This window comes from Paralichthys olivaceus, chromosome 16, assembly GCF_024713975.1.
Source record: "Paralichthys olivaceus isolate ysfri-2021 chromosome 16, ASM2471397v2, whole genome shotgun sequence".
Classification (NCBI taxonomy): Eukaryota; Metazoa; Chordata; class Actinopteri; order Pleuronectiformes; family Paralichthyidae; genus Paralichthys; species Paralichthys olivaceus.
Genome location: NC_091108.1, coordinates 23,326,192 through 23,342,555, shown reverse-complemented (window position 1 = coordinate 23,342,555; position 16,364 = coordinate 23,326,192). Strand labels below are relative to the sequence as shown.

The 16,364-nt window shown below is 40.1% G+C and overlaps 1 pseudogene; it reads left to right on the top strand.

Annotated features, from left to right (window-relative positions):
- Nucleotides 1–1,798: 1,798 nt before the first annotated feature.
- LOC138405185 (EF-hand domain-containing protein 1-like) lies at nt 1,799–5,317 on the top strand (annotated as a pseudogene).
- The last annotated feature ends 11,047 nt before the right edge of the window (nt 5,318–16,364 follow it).

Here is a 16,364-nt window from a genome sequence, read left to right as displayed (position 1 = left end):
CATGATCCGAGTGCCTTAACCACTGGGCCAAAGCGGATGGTGGCAAAAACTTTGAATCTAGTAAATTTATAGAGGAGACTTGACCTCTGACAGTCTATGGGGTTGCTATGGTTACTCACTGATTAGATGAGGAACACCTGCTGCGCGCACACTTTGGAGACAAAAACTGGTTTCAGACCAACCCTCAAACAAAAGCTTCTAACTCAAAATCTATAAGTCGTATCTGAGAAATGAACACATTGTGAGAATCACAAGACTTTGGCCGACGTCCACATATGTTTTTATTTCATAAGAGTTAAGAAATGAGACCGTAAGAGCGATTTAGAAATTTAGTTTTCTCATCAGGAATCTTTTTTGGTGATCTCCATTGAAGTCAATGAAAAAGTTAGAGTGTGCTGCTCTAGCGCCACTCTTCAAACAAATGTTTGTAACTCAAAAACTATAGGTCCTATCTAAGAAATGAAAACATTGTGAGAATCCCAAGACTTCCACGAACGTACAGATATGTTTTGGCGAGAAAGGGTTCAGAAATGAGACCGTGGGAGCGAGTTAGGAATTTTTTTCCAAAAATTAACATGGGAGTCAATGGAGAGGTGAGACCGGAAAAGATTTCTCGGTAAATTGACTCAGCCTATGATGCAAAGTCGAGAGACTGGAAAATGTCTGTTACTTTAGTTTTCGGCCACCGCTTTGTGCTGACCAATGCTGACCAATACGTCCTTACATACCTGGAGTCCATATCAAGCCAGATCCCTTCTCAGATGCTGGACTCTTTGCGTCAGAAGCTGGGTGAGGGGGCAGCGAATAACCAGCCAGGTGAACAAAATGGTTAAATAGTCAGCTAATAATCTCTATTACTTGTTTTTTCAGGGATACTTGGTGTCACCTTTTTTAAATGCACTGATACAATACTCAGCAAAGTAACCCCTAACTTTTCTTTTTTTAATCAGGTGATGAAGTAGAGGAGCCATCCGAGTGATGCCAGTGAAGGCTAGATTGCCCTCAGTGTTGTTCCCTGCTCAATAAATCTATGCATAAGAATATGAACCTTTGAAGAGTATTTCATAACACAATAAATAAATAAACTGGTTGCAATACATGAAGAGGTATTTGTCCAATGATATTGACAACTTCCGCAAACTCCACAGTGTGAGGTTAGGCTAGCCTGAGCAATTGATTGAGCACTTCTTCTTCTTTGTTCAGTTTATTGGTGGGATTCATTACCACCATCTATTGTTGTACTTCTCTTTGACATTTCACAATGTAATGTGAAGTAATGAATAATCAATTTTCTTCTTTGTTAGGTTTATTGGTGATGGCAATCAAAGTCAAGGTGCATTACCGCTACCTATTGTGTTGTTATATTTAACAGAGTTATGTAGGTCATACTAAATTCTTTCGCCCAATCCTGTCTCCTTCAGATTCCAATGATCAAACCTTTTTACATACAGTCTATGGATCAAACACAGTCGGTTCGGGTTTTTGGAAAAGAAAACGATTAAAGACATCAGACAGTGACTTCAAAGGGAAGGACAAATAGAATGTAAAAGAATGCCTCTGAAGGACAGTTATTAAGTGTAAAAATGTAGCATTTAAATAAAAAAGATCAAAGGTATTTCACCCTTTATACCTATGAAGTACAAGTGAGCTATGGTGGAAATGCCCTTTAATGTTTGTTGCCACCCACAAACAAAGAGAACAAAGATGAAGAGGAAGGTATTTTGAAGCAGAAAGACACTTTTAGTTATAAACCACGAGCTGCAGTCACCTTTTGGCCAGAGGAAAAAGGTATCTTAAAAAGAAGTATATTTTAAACATGCATAAGCTGCCCCCTACAGACACGATTGCTTATTAACTGGGGCCATATGGATGATGGGGGAAAACATTTTTTTCTTTACTTAGTTTGAAACCCATCCATATATTTTATTAGTTACAGTCTAATTTCCAAATATTGCCTAAACATGAATAACAAACATAGCAAATGTAAAAATCAGAGTCAATATTATAGTATTGCCTACGATCGCCATACTGTCATGTCTGACTATGCAATTAACTTCCATGGCTGCAATTGTGATCATTTGGTTACAATAAACGTTAAATGTAAATTATGTTGTTTATCAGGTTGTAGAGAAGAAACAAGAATAAGAACACTAGGAAAGATTTGTTTGGGGCAATGTCTTGGAACAATAACAGCCACAGATTACCGTTCTTACCTGGATACACCTTTCAAGATATCACGGTATGTACGTTTTTTATGCTAAAGTGAAACTAGCTATCATTTTTAATTTAAAGCGTATTTAAGTTTACATAACATGAGGGTTTAATGTTTCAGTACAGTTAGCAAAACTGAAGTTATATAATATTTACAGTTTACTTTCTGCATTCCTCCAGTTTAAGCAAATTTGAATATATAAATTTTAACTTTCTATCAACTGCAGAGTTGACAGAGGGATCTGAAACAAAAGTTTCTATACAAATGACCAAGCTAAAATTCTCTGTTGCAGTGTTGTCAGGTAGAGACGTTTACTAGTAAACATGAAAAATATTATATTCAAATTATTTATCTTGTACTGGTTCTTTTCTGTCCACTCCTTTGGTTGTGTGTCAGACAGGTTTTTATGTAGTTTAGTGCTGTTGTATGTATTGTAACAATAGGATCACATACCATGTTAATTGGACTTCAATTTAATTGGATTCTTGAATTGATTTATATCTATTTACAGGATTTAAAAAATCTAACGCATGTACTTCTTAATGATCATTCTCTGCAGAAGTCTGCCTTCCATCGATCACAGACTCTCACGTACAAGAACGGCTTCGCTCTGCCCCGTACCCCCACTGTTGGCATCGGGCAGGATCCTCTTCTGTCAGAGCAAGTGATCCAGCAGGAGATCAACAAGCGGACCTTCAAAACACCGGACATGACTCATGGCTCCTCATACAAGAGCCCGCTTAAACAATTCGTACCAGCTTACGTGACCTTAGACAAGAAGGTATGGTACAACTTTGAAGACTTAGAATAGTGTTTGATGGTGTTTGTTGCTGTGTAACCTGACTAATTAATCCCTTGTTTGTCTGCTCACCAAACTTTTGTCTTGTAGGTGCTGCGCTTCTATGCATACTTTAAGGAGGATGTCCAGTTTTCCCCTGACGAGGTGTACCATGTACGCCCTGTAATTATATACTACTACCTAGAGGATGAAAGCATGTACATCTATGAGCCCATAGTGGAGAACTCTGGGTTATCGCAGGGGAAACGGTTGAAACGACAGCGTGTGCCCAAGAATGAATGAGGAGAGCATTACGAGTATAAAGACCTCAACCTTGGCATAGACCTGGTGGTGTATGAGCACAAGTACCACATCACAAATTGCGATGAGTTTACAATGGTACAACCTGTTTGATTGATCTTTATTTTTTTACAGTATGTTTAATATGTACCCGTCAGTTGTTGAAAATACACCCTGTCTATGTCTAAACAGAAATTCATGGAAAGTGAGGGCATTATTTTGAACGACCCTGAGCCGATGCCAGTTGATCCTTACAGCAACAGTCGCAAAATGACTCTGCCTTGCCACACCACACCCTCAGAATTTGACAGAAAACACCAGTTTCTCACTATGGACGGGAAGGTAGAGTAAATTCCTTCTGTAACCATTATAAACTCTGATCCAGACAGCTATCAACACAGAGGCAGGAAATGAACCGGTTCTAGTTTCAGTCTCTTAACTTCTCTCTGTTCAGGTGCTGTGTTTCTTCGCTCTGTGGGATGACGCTGATTGTCTGCAGGAGGACACCAGATCCGTTACCATCCACTATTACCTTGCAGACGACACAGTGGAGATCAGAGAGATCCATGGACCCAATAGTGGTCATCATCCCTTCCCTGTTGTGATGCGCCGACAGAAGCTGCACAAGAAACTCAAATCACGTATGTTGCAAAGTCGAGAGACTGGAAAATGCAATTTCTAAAAGAAACATCCAGTAGATGACAACAAATATTCCAGCTAAATTGTGATATGGTGGCATTTTCATTATTGAGTCACTGCATAATTGTTCTTGTCTTATTTCCTTTCAGAGCCCTTCCCCAGCTGTGTGATGCAGGTCTCAAAGGATGAGGTGGAGGAGTACTACTCACCCAAAGACTTCCAGGTGGGTCACACAGTGAAGCTGCTGGGTCGTCCCTTCTTGCTGTATGACTGTGATGACTTCACCCGAAAGTATTACCAAACCAACCACCCTGACATGGATATGAAACCCATTGAAGTACAAAAGACGGTTGATGTGGACAGGAAAAAGGTGAGAATTATATTATCTGTCTTCATCTTTTCTTTCACATGTCAATGTCATCTGACCTGCCTGTGGGTACTTGTGTTGTGGTTACTATTATCTCTTGTCCATAAACCTCTCATGTCCATGCTGTCCACATCTACAGGAGGTTCCTCCCTACAATGGTTTTGGTTCACTTGAAGATTCTCTCCAGAATTGTTCGGCTCTGATTCCCAAGCCTCCGAAAAAGGATGTGATGAAGATGCTGGAGAACAATAACAAAGTGTTGTGCTACAGTGCCACACTGGTGAGTCAATGGGTTTGTGCCGTTTGGTCCAATCCAGGATGCAGAAAAATTACCCAAGAAGTGTAACTCCAAAATCATTTTATTGATTAACAAGACAAGATTCAAAGCCATGCTAATAAGGAGAGAGACAAGACATATTTCTCTTTTATGTTAAGCTGTCCCTATGTTATTGATTCCAGGACTCACAGACTGACTGAGAGACTTTACCAATTTCAGAGACAGAGAGAAACCATGTTATAAGGTCTAATCACCATCCATGGGATTTCATTTAAAAAAATTCAGCCTCCTTCATGCTTCCTGGGAACATCCTGTAACTATTTGGGGGTTTTATTTTGAAAATCTAGCATCTTTTAGGCTTCCTCGAAATATTCTGTAACTATTTGGACATTTTATTTTGAAGGTCCAGCGTTTTTTAGACTTCCTAGGGACATCCTGTAACTATTTGGGGTTTTTATTTTGAAAATCCAGCATCTTTCAGGATTCCTGGGAACATTATGTAACTATTTGGGAGTTTTATTTTGAAAGTCCACTCTTTTTCTGGCTCCCTGGGAACATCCTGTAACCATCTGGGGGTTTTATTTTGAAAAATCAGGCTCTGTACAGCTTTCCTGGTAGCATTCTATTACTATGGGGGGGCTTATTTCAAAATAAAGGCCCATTACAGACTTCCTGATAACATTCTATTACAATGGGGGATGGTTGTTTATTTTTATATTCAAAATAAAGGCTCATTACATGTTTGCTGGTAACATTCTATTACAATGGGCGGGGGGCTTATTTTCAAAATAAAGGCCCATTACATGTTCCTGGTAATATCCAGTTACTATGGGGGGGGCTTATTTTTACTTTTATTTATATGCTCCAAAAATTAGCAAAAACCACCACCCTCACCCGGATTCGAACCCAGACTCACGTCACATGATCCGAGTGCCTTAACCACTGGGCCAAAGCGGATGGTGGCAAAAACTTTGAATCTAGTAAATTTATAGAGGAGACTTGACCTCTGACAGTCTATGGGGTTGCTATGGTTACTCACTGATTAGATGAGGAACACCTGCTGCGCGCACACTTTGGAGCCAAAAACTGGTTTCAGACCAAACCTCAAACAAAAGCTTCTAACTCAAAATCTATAAGTCGTATCTGAGAAATGAACACATTGTGAGAATCACAAGACTTTGGCCGACGTCCACATATGTTTATATTTCATAAGAGTTAAGAAATGAGACCGTAAGAGCGATTTAGAAATTTAGTTTTCTCATCAGAAATCATTTTTGGTGATCTCCATTGAAGTCAATGAAAACGGTAGAGGGCGCTGCTCTAGCGCCACTCTTCAAACAAATGCTTGTAACTCAAAAACTATAGGTCCTATCTAAGAAATGAAAACATTTTGAGAATCCCAAGACTTCCACGAACGTACAGATATGTTTTGGCGAGAAAGGGTTCAGAAATGAGACCGTGGGAGCGAGTTAGAAATTTTTCTTGGTATTTCTCCTTTTCTGACTTTTTTCCAAAAATTAACATTGGAGTCAATGGAGAGGTGAGACCGGAAAAGATTTCTCGGTAAATTGACTCAGCCTAAACTACTGGACCGAGAGATGTCAGAGTGGCATGTGTGCGTAGGAAACAAACTCTACTTTCACCAGATGTAAAAATCATGTCTGTCGGACTCCGTTTGTGGCCAGGAGAAGTGTTTAAAGACAAAAAAAGTGGCTGAAAAACGCCCGTTTTTGGAAACTCGCTCTTTTGATAAAGCGAGCTTGAGTCCCATTCATCGATTTCGGCCACGTTTTCGCGATTTTTGAGCGAATTATTGGACGAAATTCTTAGAAAAGTCATAGCACACGATTCGACGTAAATCCGCATCGTATTTTATAGGTCTCGAGTATGTGCGACGAAATCTGTGGGAGGAGTAGCGGGACAAAGTTTTAGGAAGAAGAAATAAGAAAAACTAGAAAATCTCTCCTGCCGAGACATTTTGAATGGGTGCCTTGTGCTCGTCGATGCCGGCGTTGCTTCGAACACAGACACATTTCCTTTAAGACGAAGGACAGAGAGACATATATTATCCAGGTTTACATGACATTCGATTTCAGAGAGACATTACGTTTAAGAGAGAGAGAGAGACGGTGAGAGCTGCTTGATTTTGTAAACATACATGATCCAGGTCAGTGAGAGACCAATTTCAGAGAGACAGAGAGAAACCATGATGTAAGGTCTTATCACCATCCATGGGATTTCATTTTAAAAATTCAGCCTCCTTCAGGCTTCCTGGGAACATCCTGTAACTATTTGGGGGTTTTATTTTGAAAATCTAGCATCTTTTAGGCTTCCTCAGAATATTCTGTAACTATTTGGACAATTTATTTTGAAGGTCCAGCGTTTTTTAGACTTCCTAGGGACATCCTGTAACTATTTGGGGGTTTTATTTTGAAGGTACAGCATCTTTTAGACTTCCTGGGAATATTTTTTAACTATTTGGGGTTTTTATTTTGAAAATCCAGCATCTCTCAGGCGTCCTGGGAACATTCTGTTACTATTTGGGGGGTTTATTTTGAAAATCCAGCATCTCTCAGGCGTCCTGGGAACATTCTGTTACTATTTGGGGGGTTTATTTTGAAAATCCACTCTTTTTCCGGCTCCCTGGGAACATTCTATAACTATTTGGGCATTTTATTTTGAAAGTCCAGCTTTTTTTAGGCGTCTTAGTAACATTCCTTCCCAATCTGGGGATTTTATTTTGAAAATCTAGCATCTTTTAGGCTTCCTCGGAATATTCTGTAACTATTTGGACATTTTATTTTGAAGGTCCAGCGTTTTTTAGACTTCCTAGGGACATCCTGTAACTATTTGGGGGTTTTATTTTGAAAATCCAGTGTCTTTTAGGCTTCCTCGGAATATTCTGTAACTATTTGGGCGTTTTATTTTGAAGGTACAGCATCTTTTAGACTTCCTGGGAATATTTTGTAACTATTTGGGGTTTTTATTTTGAAAATCCAGCATCTCACAGGCGTCCTGGGAACATTCTGTTACTATTTGGGAGTTTTATTTTGAAAGTCCACTCTTTTTCCGGCTGCCTGGAAACATCCTGTAACCATCTGGGGGTTTTATTTTGAAAATCCAGTGTCTTTCAGGCTTCCTGGAAATATTCTGTAACTATTTGGGGGTTTGATTTTGAAATTCTAGCTATTTTTTACTCTTCCTAGGAACATCCTGTAACTATTTGGGAGTTTTATTTTGAAAATCCACTATTTTTCCAGCTCCCTGGGAACATCCTGTAACCATCTGGGGGTTTTATTTTGAAAAACCAGGCTCTGTACAGCTTTCCTGGTAGCATTCTATTACTATGGGGGGGCTTATTTCAAAATAAAGGCTCTGTACAGACTTCCTGGTAACATTCTATTACAATGGGGGGGGGCTATTTTCAAAATAAAGGCTCATTACATGTTTCCTGGTAATATCCAGTTACTATGGGGGGGGTGGGGGGGCTTATTTATACACTCAAACATAAGCTCTGTACATGTTTCCTTGTAATATCGGGGGGTGGGGGGGCTTATTTTCAAAATAAAGGCTTTGTACAGTCTTCCTTGTGACATTCTATTACAATGGGGGAGGGTTGTTTATTTTTATATTCAAAATAAAGGCTCATTACATGTTTGCTGGTAACATTCTATTATAATGGGGGGGGGGCTTATTTTCAAAATAAAGGCTTTGTACAGACTTCCTGATAACATTCTATTACAATGGGGGAGGGTTGTTTATTTTTATATTCAAAATAAAGACTCATTACATGTTTGCTGGTAACATTCTATTATAATGGGGGGGGGGCTTATTTTCAAAATAAAGGCTTTGTACAGACTTCCTGATAACATTCTATTACAATGGGGGAGGGTTGTTTATTTTTATATTCAAAATAAAGACTCATTACATGTTTGCTGGTAACATTCTATTATAATGGGGGGGGCTTATTTTCAAAATAAAGGCCCATTACATGTTCCTGGTAATATCCAGTTACTATGGGGGGGGTGGGGGGGCTTATTTTTACTTTTATTTATATGCTCCAAAATTTAGCAAAAACCACCACCCTCACCCGGATTCGAACCCAGACTTACGTCACATGATCCGAGTGCCTTAACCACTGGGCCAAAGCGGATGGTGGCAAAAACTTTGAATCTAGTAAATTTATAGAGGAGACTTGACCTCTGACAGTCTATGGGGTTGCTATGGTTACTCACTGATTAGATGAGGAACACCTGCTGCGCGCACACTTTGGAGACAAAAACTGGTTTCAGACCACCCCTCAAACAAAAGCTTCTAACTCAAAATCTATAAGTCGTATCTGAGAAATGAACACATTGTGAGAATGACAAGACTTTGGCCGACGTCCACATATGTTTATATTTCATAAGAGTTAAGAAATGAGACCGTAAGAGCGATTTAGAAATTTAGTTTTCTCATCAGGAATCTTTTTTGGTGATCTCCATTGAAGTCCATTCAAAAGTTAGAGGGTGCTGCTCTAGCGCCACTCTTCAAACAAATGCTTGTAACTCAAAAACTATAGGTCCTATCTAAGAAATGAAAACATTTTGAGAATCCCAAGACTTCCACGAGCGTACAGATATGTTTTGGCGAGAAAGGGTTCAGAAATGACACCGTGGGAGCGAGTTGGAAATTTTTCTTTGTATTTCTCCTTTTCTGACTTTTTTTCCCAAAATTAACATGGGAGTCAATGGAGAGGTGAGACCGGAAAAGATTTCTCGGTAAATTGACTCAGCCTAAACTACTGGACCGAGAGATGTCAGAGTGGCATGTGTGCGTAGGAAACAAACTCTACTTTCACCAGATGTAAAAATCATGTCTGTCGGACTCCGTTTGTGGCTAGGAGAAGTGTTTAAAGACAAAAAAAGTGGCTGAAAAACGCCCGTTTTTGGAAACTCGCTCTTTAGGACGAGAGACCTTGAGTCCCATTCGTCGGTTTTGGCCGCGTTTTCGCGATTTTTGAGCGAATTATTGGACGAAATTCTTAGAAAAGTCATAGCACACGATTCGACGTATTTCCGCATGTATTTTTATAGGTCTCGAGTATGTGCGATGAAATCTGTGGGAGGAGTAGCGGGACGAAAATTTACGGAAGAAGAACTAAGAATAATAAGCCCGAGCAATAATAATATAAGTGCCAATGCATTGCATGGGGCTTCGCCCCATGCAATGCATTGCCAGCTGGGGGCTCCGCCCCCAGCTGGCAAGGCACCCATAACTAGAAAATCTCTCCTGCCGAGACATTTTGAATGGGTGCCTTGTGCTCGTCGATGCCGGCGTTGCTTCGAACACAGAGACGCATATTATCCAGGTTTACATGAGAGACGGTGAGAGCGAAAGACATTTCCAAATGTTGCTTGGTTTTATAATCATGCATGAATCCAGGTCAGTAACAGAGAGACTGTACCAATTTCAGAGACAGAGAGAAACCATGTTATAAGGTCTGATCACCATCCATGGCATTTAATCTTAAAAATTCAGCCACTTTCAGGCTTCCTGGGAACATTCTGTAACTATTTGTGGATTTTATTTTGAAAATCCAGACTCCTTCAAGCATCCTGACAACATCCCGCAACTATCTGGGGTTTTTATTTTGAAAGTCCAGACTTTTTTGGGCTTCTTAGGAACATCCCTTAACCATCTGGGGATTTTATTTTGAAAATCCAGCATCTCTTAGGCTTCCCGGAAACATTCTGTAACTATTTGGGAGTTTTATTTTGAAAATCCAGCATCTTTCAGGCTTCCTGGGAACATTGTGTTACTATCTGGGGGTTTTATTTTGAAAATCCAGTGTCTTTCAGGATTCCTGGAAACATTCTGTAACTATTTGGGGGTTTTATTTTGAAAATCCAGCATCTTTCAGGCTTCCTGGGAACATTCTGTAACTATTTGGGAGTTTTATTTTGAAAGTCCACTCTTTTTCCGGCTCCCTGGGAACATTCTGTAACTATTTGGGCATTTTATTTTGAAAGTCCCGCTTTTTTTAGGCTTCTTAGAAACATTCCTTAACAATTTGGGGATTTTATTTTGAAATTCTAGCTTTTTTTTACTCTTCCTAGGAACATCCTGTAACTATTTGGGAGTTTTATTTTGAAAATCCACTATTTTTCCAGCACCCTGGGAACATCCTGTAACCATCTGGGTGTTTTATTTTGAAAATCCAGACTCCTTCGGGCTTCCTGGTAAGGTCTTGTCATCATCCAGGACTTTTATTTTGAAATACCAGCATCTTTTAGGCTTCCTGGAAACATTCAGTAACCATTTGGGCATTTTATTTTGAAAATCCAGCATCTTACAGGCTTCCTGGAAACATTCTGTAACTATTTGGGCATTTTATTTTGAAAATCCACTCTCTTTCCGACTCCCTGGGAACACCTTGTAACCATCTGGGGGTTTTATTTTGAAAATCCAGCATCTTTCAGGCTTGCTTGGAAAATTCTGTAACTATTTGGGGGTTTTATTTTGAAAATCCAGCATCTCTCAGGCATCCTAGGAACATCCTGTAACTATTTGGGAGTTTTATTTTGAAAATCCACTATTTTTCCAGCTCCCTGGGAACATCCTGTAACCATCTGGGGGTTTTATTTTGAAAAACCAGGCTCTGTACAGCTTTCCTGGTAGCATTCTATTACTATGGGGGGGCTTATTTCAAAATAAAGGCCCATTACAGACTTCCTGATAACATTCTATTACAATGGGGGAGGGTTGTTTATTTTTATATTCAAAATAAAGGCTCATTACATGTTTGCTGGTAACATTCTATTATAATGGGGGGGGCTTATTTTCAAAATAAAGGCCCATTACATGTTCCTGGTAATATCCAGTTACTATGGGGGGGTGGGGGGGCTTATTTTTACTTTTATTTAAATGCTCCAAAATTTAGCAAAAACCACCACCCTCACCCGGATTCGAACCCAGACTTACGTCACATGATCCGAGTGCCTTAACCACTGGGCCAAAGCGGATGGTGGCAAAAACTTTGAATCTAGTAAATTTATAGAGGAGACTTGACCTCTGACAGTCTATGGGGTTGCTATGGTTACTCACTGATTAGATGAGGAACACCTGCTGCGCGCACACTTTGGAGACAAAAACTGGTTTCAGACCAACCCTCAAACAAAAGCTTCTAACTCAAAATCTATAAGTCGTATCTGAGAAATGAACACATTGTGAGAATCACAAGACTTTGGCCGACGTCCACATATGTTTATATTTCATAAGAGTTAAGAAATGAGACCGTAAGAGCGATTTAGAAATTTAGTTTTCTCATCAGGAATCTTTTTTGGCCCTTGCCATTGAAGTCCATTCAAAAGTTAGAGTGTGCTGCTCTAGCGCCACTCTTCAAACAAATGCTTGTAACTCAAAAACTATAGGTCCTATCTAAGAAATGAAAACATTTTGAGAATCCCAAGACTTCCACGAACGTACAGATATGTTTTGGCGGGAGAGAGTTCAGAAATGAGACCGTGGGAGCGAGTTAGAGATTTTTCTTCGTATTTCTCCTTTTTGGACTTTTTTTCCCAAAATTAACATGGGAGTCAATGGAGAGGTGAGACCGGAAAAGATTTTTCAAAAAAATGTTCAAGCCTAAACTACTGAACCGACAGATGTCAGAGTGACATGTGTGCGTAGGAAACAATCTCTATTTTCACCTGATGTGAAAATCATGTCTGTCGGACTCCGTTTGTGGCTAGGAGAAGTGTTTAAAGACAAAAAAAGTGGCTGAAAAACGCCCGTTTTTGGAAACTCGCTCTTTAGGACGAGAGACCTTGAGTCCCATTCGTCGGTTTTGGCCGCGTTTCCGCGATTTTTGAGCGAATTATTGGACGAAATTCTTAGAAAAGTCATAGCACACGATTCGACGTATTTCCGCATGTATTTTTATAGGTCTCGAGTATGTGCGATGAAATCTGTGGGAGGAGTAGCGGGACGAAAATTTACGGAAGAAGAACTAAGAACTAGAAAATCTCTCCTGCCGAGACATTTTGAATGGGTGCCTTGTGCTCGTCGATGCCGGCGTTGCTTCGAACACAGAGACATTTCCTTTAAGACGAAGGACAGAGACCCTGACAGTTGACCAATTTCAGAGAGAGAGAGAGAGAGAGAGAGAGAGAGAGACTGTAATAGTTCGAGAGGAAGGAGAGAGACCCTGGGAGAGAGAGTGAGACAGTGAGAGAGAAAGACATGTATAAAAGCTGCATTTTGATCACACGATCCAGAGTGGTGACTGATTGGCTTGACCAATTTCAGAGACAGAGATAAACCATGTTATAAGGTCTAATCACCATCCATGGGATTTCATTTAAAAAATTCAGCCTCCTTCAGGCTTCCTGGGAACATCCTGTAACTATTTGGGGGTTTTATTTTGAAAATCCAGCGTCTTTCAGGCTTCCTAGGAACATTCTGTAACTATTTGGGAGTTTTATTTTGAAAGTCCACTCTTTTTCCGGCTCCCTGGGAACATCCTGTAACCATCTGGGGGTTTTATTTTGAAAATCCAGTGTCTTTCAGGCTTCCTGGAAACATTCTGTAACTATTTGGGGGTTTTATTTTGAAAATCCAGCATCTTTTAGGCTTCCTGGGAACATTCTGTAACTATTTGCGAGTTTTATTTTGAAAGTCCACTCTTTTTCCGGCTCCCTGGGAATATCCTGTAAACATCTGGGGGTTTTATTTTGAAAATCCAGCATCTTTTAGGCTTCCTCAGAATATTCTGTAACTATTTGGGGGTTGTATTTTGAAAATCGAGCTTTTTTTTACACTTCCTAGGACCATCCTGTAACTATTTGGGAGTTTTATTTTGAAAATCCACTCTTTTTCCGTCTAACTGGGAACATCCTGTAACCATCTTGGGGTTTTATTTTGGAAAACCAGGCTCATTACATGTTTCCTAGTAACATTCTATTACTATTATTTCGAAAATAAAGGCTTTGTACAGACTTCCAGGTAATATCCAGTTACTATTGGGGGGGCTTATTTTCAAAATAAAGGCTCTGTACAGACTTCCAGGTAATATCCAGTTACTATTGGGGGGGCTTATTTTCAAAATAAAGGCTCATTAGATGTTTCCTGGTAAAATTCTATTACAATGGTGGGGGGCTTATTTTCAAAATAAAGGCTCATTACATGTTTGCTGGTAACATTCTATTATAATGGGGGGGGGGGGGGGTTATTTTCAAAATAAAGGCCCATTACATGTTTTCTGGTAATATCCAGTTACTATGGGGGGGGGTGGGGGGGCTTATTTATACGCTGAAACATAGGCTCTGTACATGTTTCCTTGTAATATGGGGGGTGGGGGGGCTTATTTTCAAAGTAAAGGCTTTGTACAGTCTTCCTTGTGACATTCTATTACAATGGGGGAGGGTTGTTTATTTTTATATTCAACATATAGGCTCTGTATAGACTTCCTAGTAACATTCTATTATAATGGGGGGGGGCTTATTTTCAAAATAAAGGCCCATTACATGTTCCTGGTAATATCTAGTTACTATGGGGGGGGGGTGGGGGGGCTTATTTTTACTTTTATTTAAATGTTAAAAAATTTAGCAAAAACCACCACCCTCACCCGGATTCGAACCCAGACTCACGTCACATGATCCGAGTGCCTTAACCACTGGGCCAAAGCGGATGGTGGCAAAAACTTTGAATCTAGTAAATTTATAGAGGAGACTTGACCTCTGACAGTCTATGGGGTTGCTATGGTTACTCACTGATTAGATGAGGAACACCTGCTGCGCGCACACTTTGGAGACAAAAACTGGTTTCAGACCAACCCTCAAACAAAAGCTTCTAACTCAAAATCTATAAGTCGTATCTGAGAAATGAACACATTGTGAGAATCACAAGACTTTGGCCGACGTCCACATATGTTTTTATTTCATAAGAGTTAAGAAATGAGACCGTAAGAGCGATTTAGAAATTTAGTTTTCTCATCAGGAATCTTTTTTGGTGATCTCCATTGAAGTCAATGAAAACGGTAGAGGGCGCTGCTCTAGCGCCACTCTTCAAACAAAAGCTTGTAACTCAAAAACTATAGGTCCTATCTGAGAAATGAAAACATTTTGAGAATCCCAAGACTTCCACGAACGTACAGATATGTTTTGGCGGGGGAGAGTTCAGAAATGAGGCCGTGGGAGCGAGTTAGAAATTTTTTTCTGTATTTCTCCTTTCTGACTTTTTTTCCCAAAATTAACATGGGAGTCAATGGAGAGGTGAGACCGGAAAAGATTTCTCGGTAAATTGACTCAGCCTAAACTACTGGACCGAGAGATGTCAGAGTGGCATGTGTGCGTAGGAAACAAACTCTACTTTCACCAGATGTAAAAATCATGTCTGTCGGACTCCGTTTGTGGCTAGGAGAAGTGTTTAAACAGAGAAAAAGTGGCTGAAAAACGCCCGTTTTGGCCGATTCTCTCTTTAGGGCGAGAGACCTTGAGTCCCATTCGTCGATTTCGGCCACGTTTTCGCGATTTTTGAGCGAATTATTGGACGAAATTCTTAGAAAAGTCATAGCACAGGATTCGACGTATTTCCGCATGTTTTTTTTATAGGTCTCGAGTATGTGCGACGAAATCTGTGGGAGGAGTAGCGGGACGAAAATTTACGGAAGAAGAAATAAGAATAATAAACCTGGAATGTTCGAGGAATAATAATATAAGTGCCAATGCATTGCATGGGGCTTCGCCCCATGCAATGCATTGCCAGCTGGGGGCGGAGCCCCCAGCTGGCAAGGCACCCATAATAATAAGCCCGAGCAATAATAATATAAGTGCCAATGCATTGCATGGGGCTTCGCCCCATGCAATGCATTGCCAGCTGGGGGCGGAGCCCCCAGCTGGCAAGGCACCCATAACTAGAAAATCTCTCCTGCCGAGACATTTTGAATGGGTGCCTTGTGCTCGTCGATGCCCGCGTTGCTTCGAACACAGAGACGCATATTATCCAGGTTTACATGAGAGACGGTGAGAGCGAAAGACATTTCCAAATGTTGCTTGGTTTTATAATCATGCATGAATCCAGGTCAGTAACAGAGAGACTGTACCAATTTCAGAGACAGAGAGAAACCATGTTATAAGGTCTGATCACCATCCATGGCATTTAATCTTAAAAATTCAGCCACTTTCAGGCTTCCTGGGAACATTCTGTAACTATTTGTGGATTTTATTTTGAAAATCCAGACTCCTTCAAGCATCCTGACAACATCCCGCAACTATCTGGGGTTTTTATTTTGAAAATCCAGCATCTCTTAGGCTTCCTGGAAACATTCTGTAACTATTTGGGGGTTTTATTTTGAAAGTCCAGTGTCTTCCAGGCTTCCTGGAAACATTCTGTAACCATCTGGGGTTTTTATTTTGAAAATCCAGTGTCTTTCAGGCTTCCTGGGAACATTCTGTATCTATTTGGGAGTTTTATTTTGAAAGTCCACTCTTTTTCCGGCTCCCTGGGAGCATCCTGTAACCATCTGGGGGTTTTATTTTGAAAATCCAGTGTCTTTCAGGCTTCCTGGAAACATTCTGTAACTATTTGGGAGTTTTATTTTGAAAGTCCACTCTTTTTCCGGCTCCCTCGGAACATCCTGTAACTATTTGGGAGTTTTATTTTGAAAGTCCACTCTTTTTCCGGCTCCCTGGGACCATCCTGTAACCATCAAGGGGTTTTATTTTGAAAGTCCAGCTTTTTTTAGGCTTCTTAGAAACATTCCTTAACAATCTGTGGATTTTATTTGGAAATTCTAGCTTTTTTTACTCTT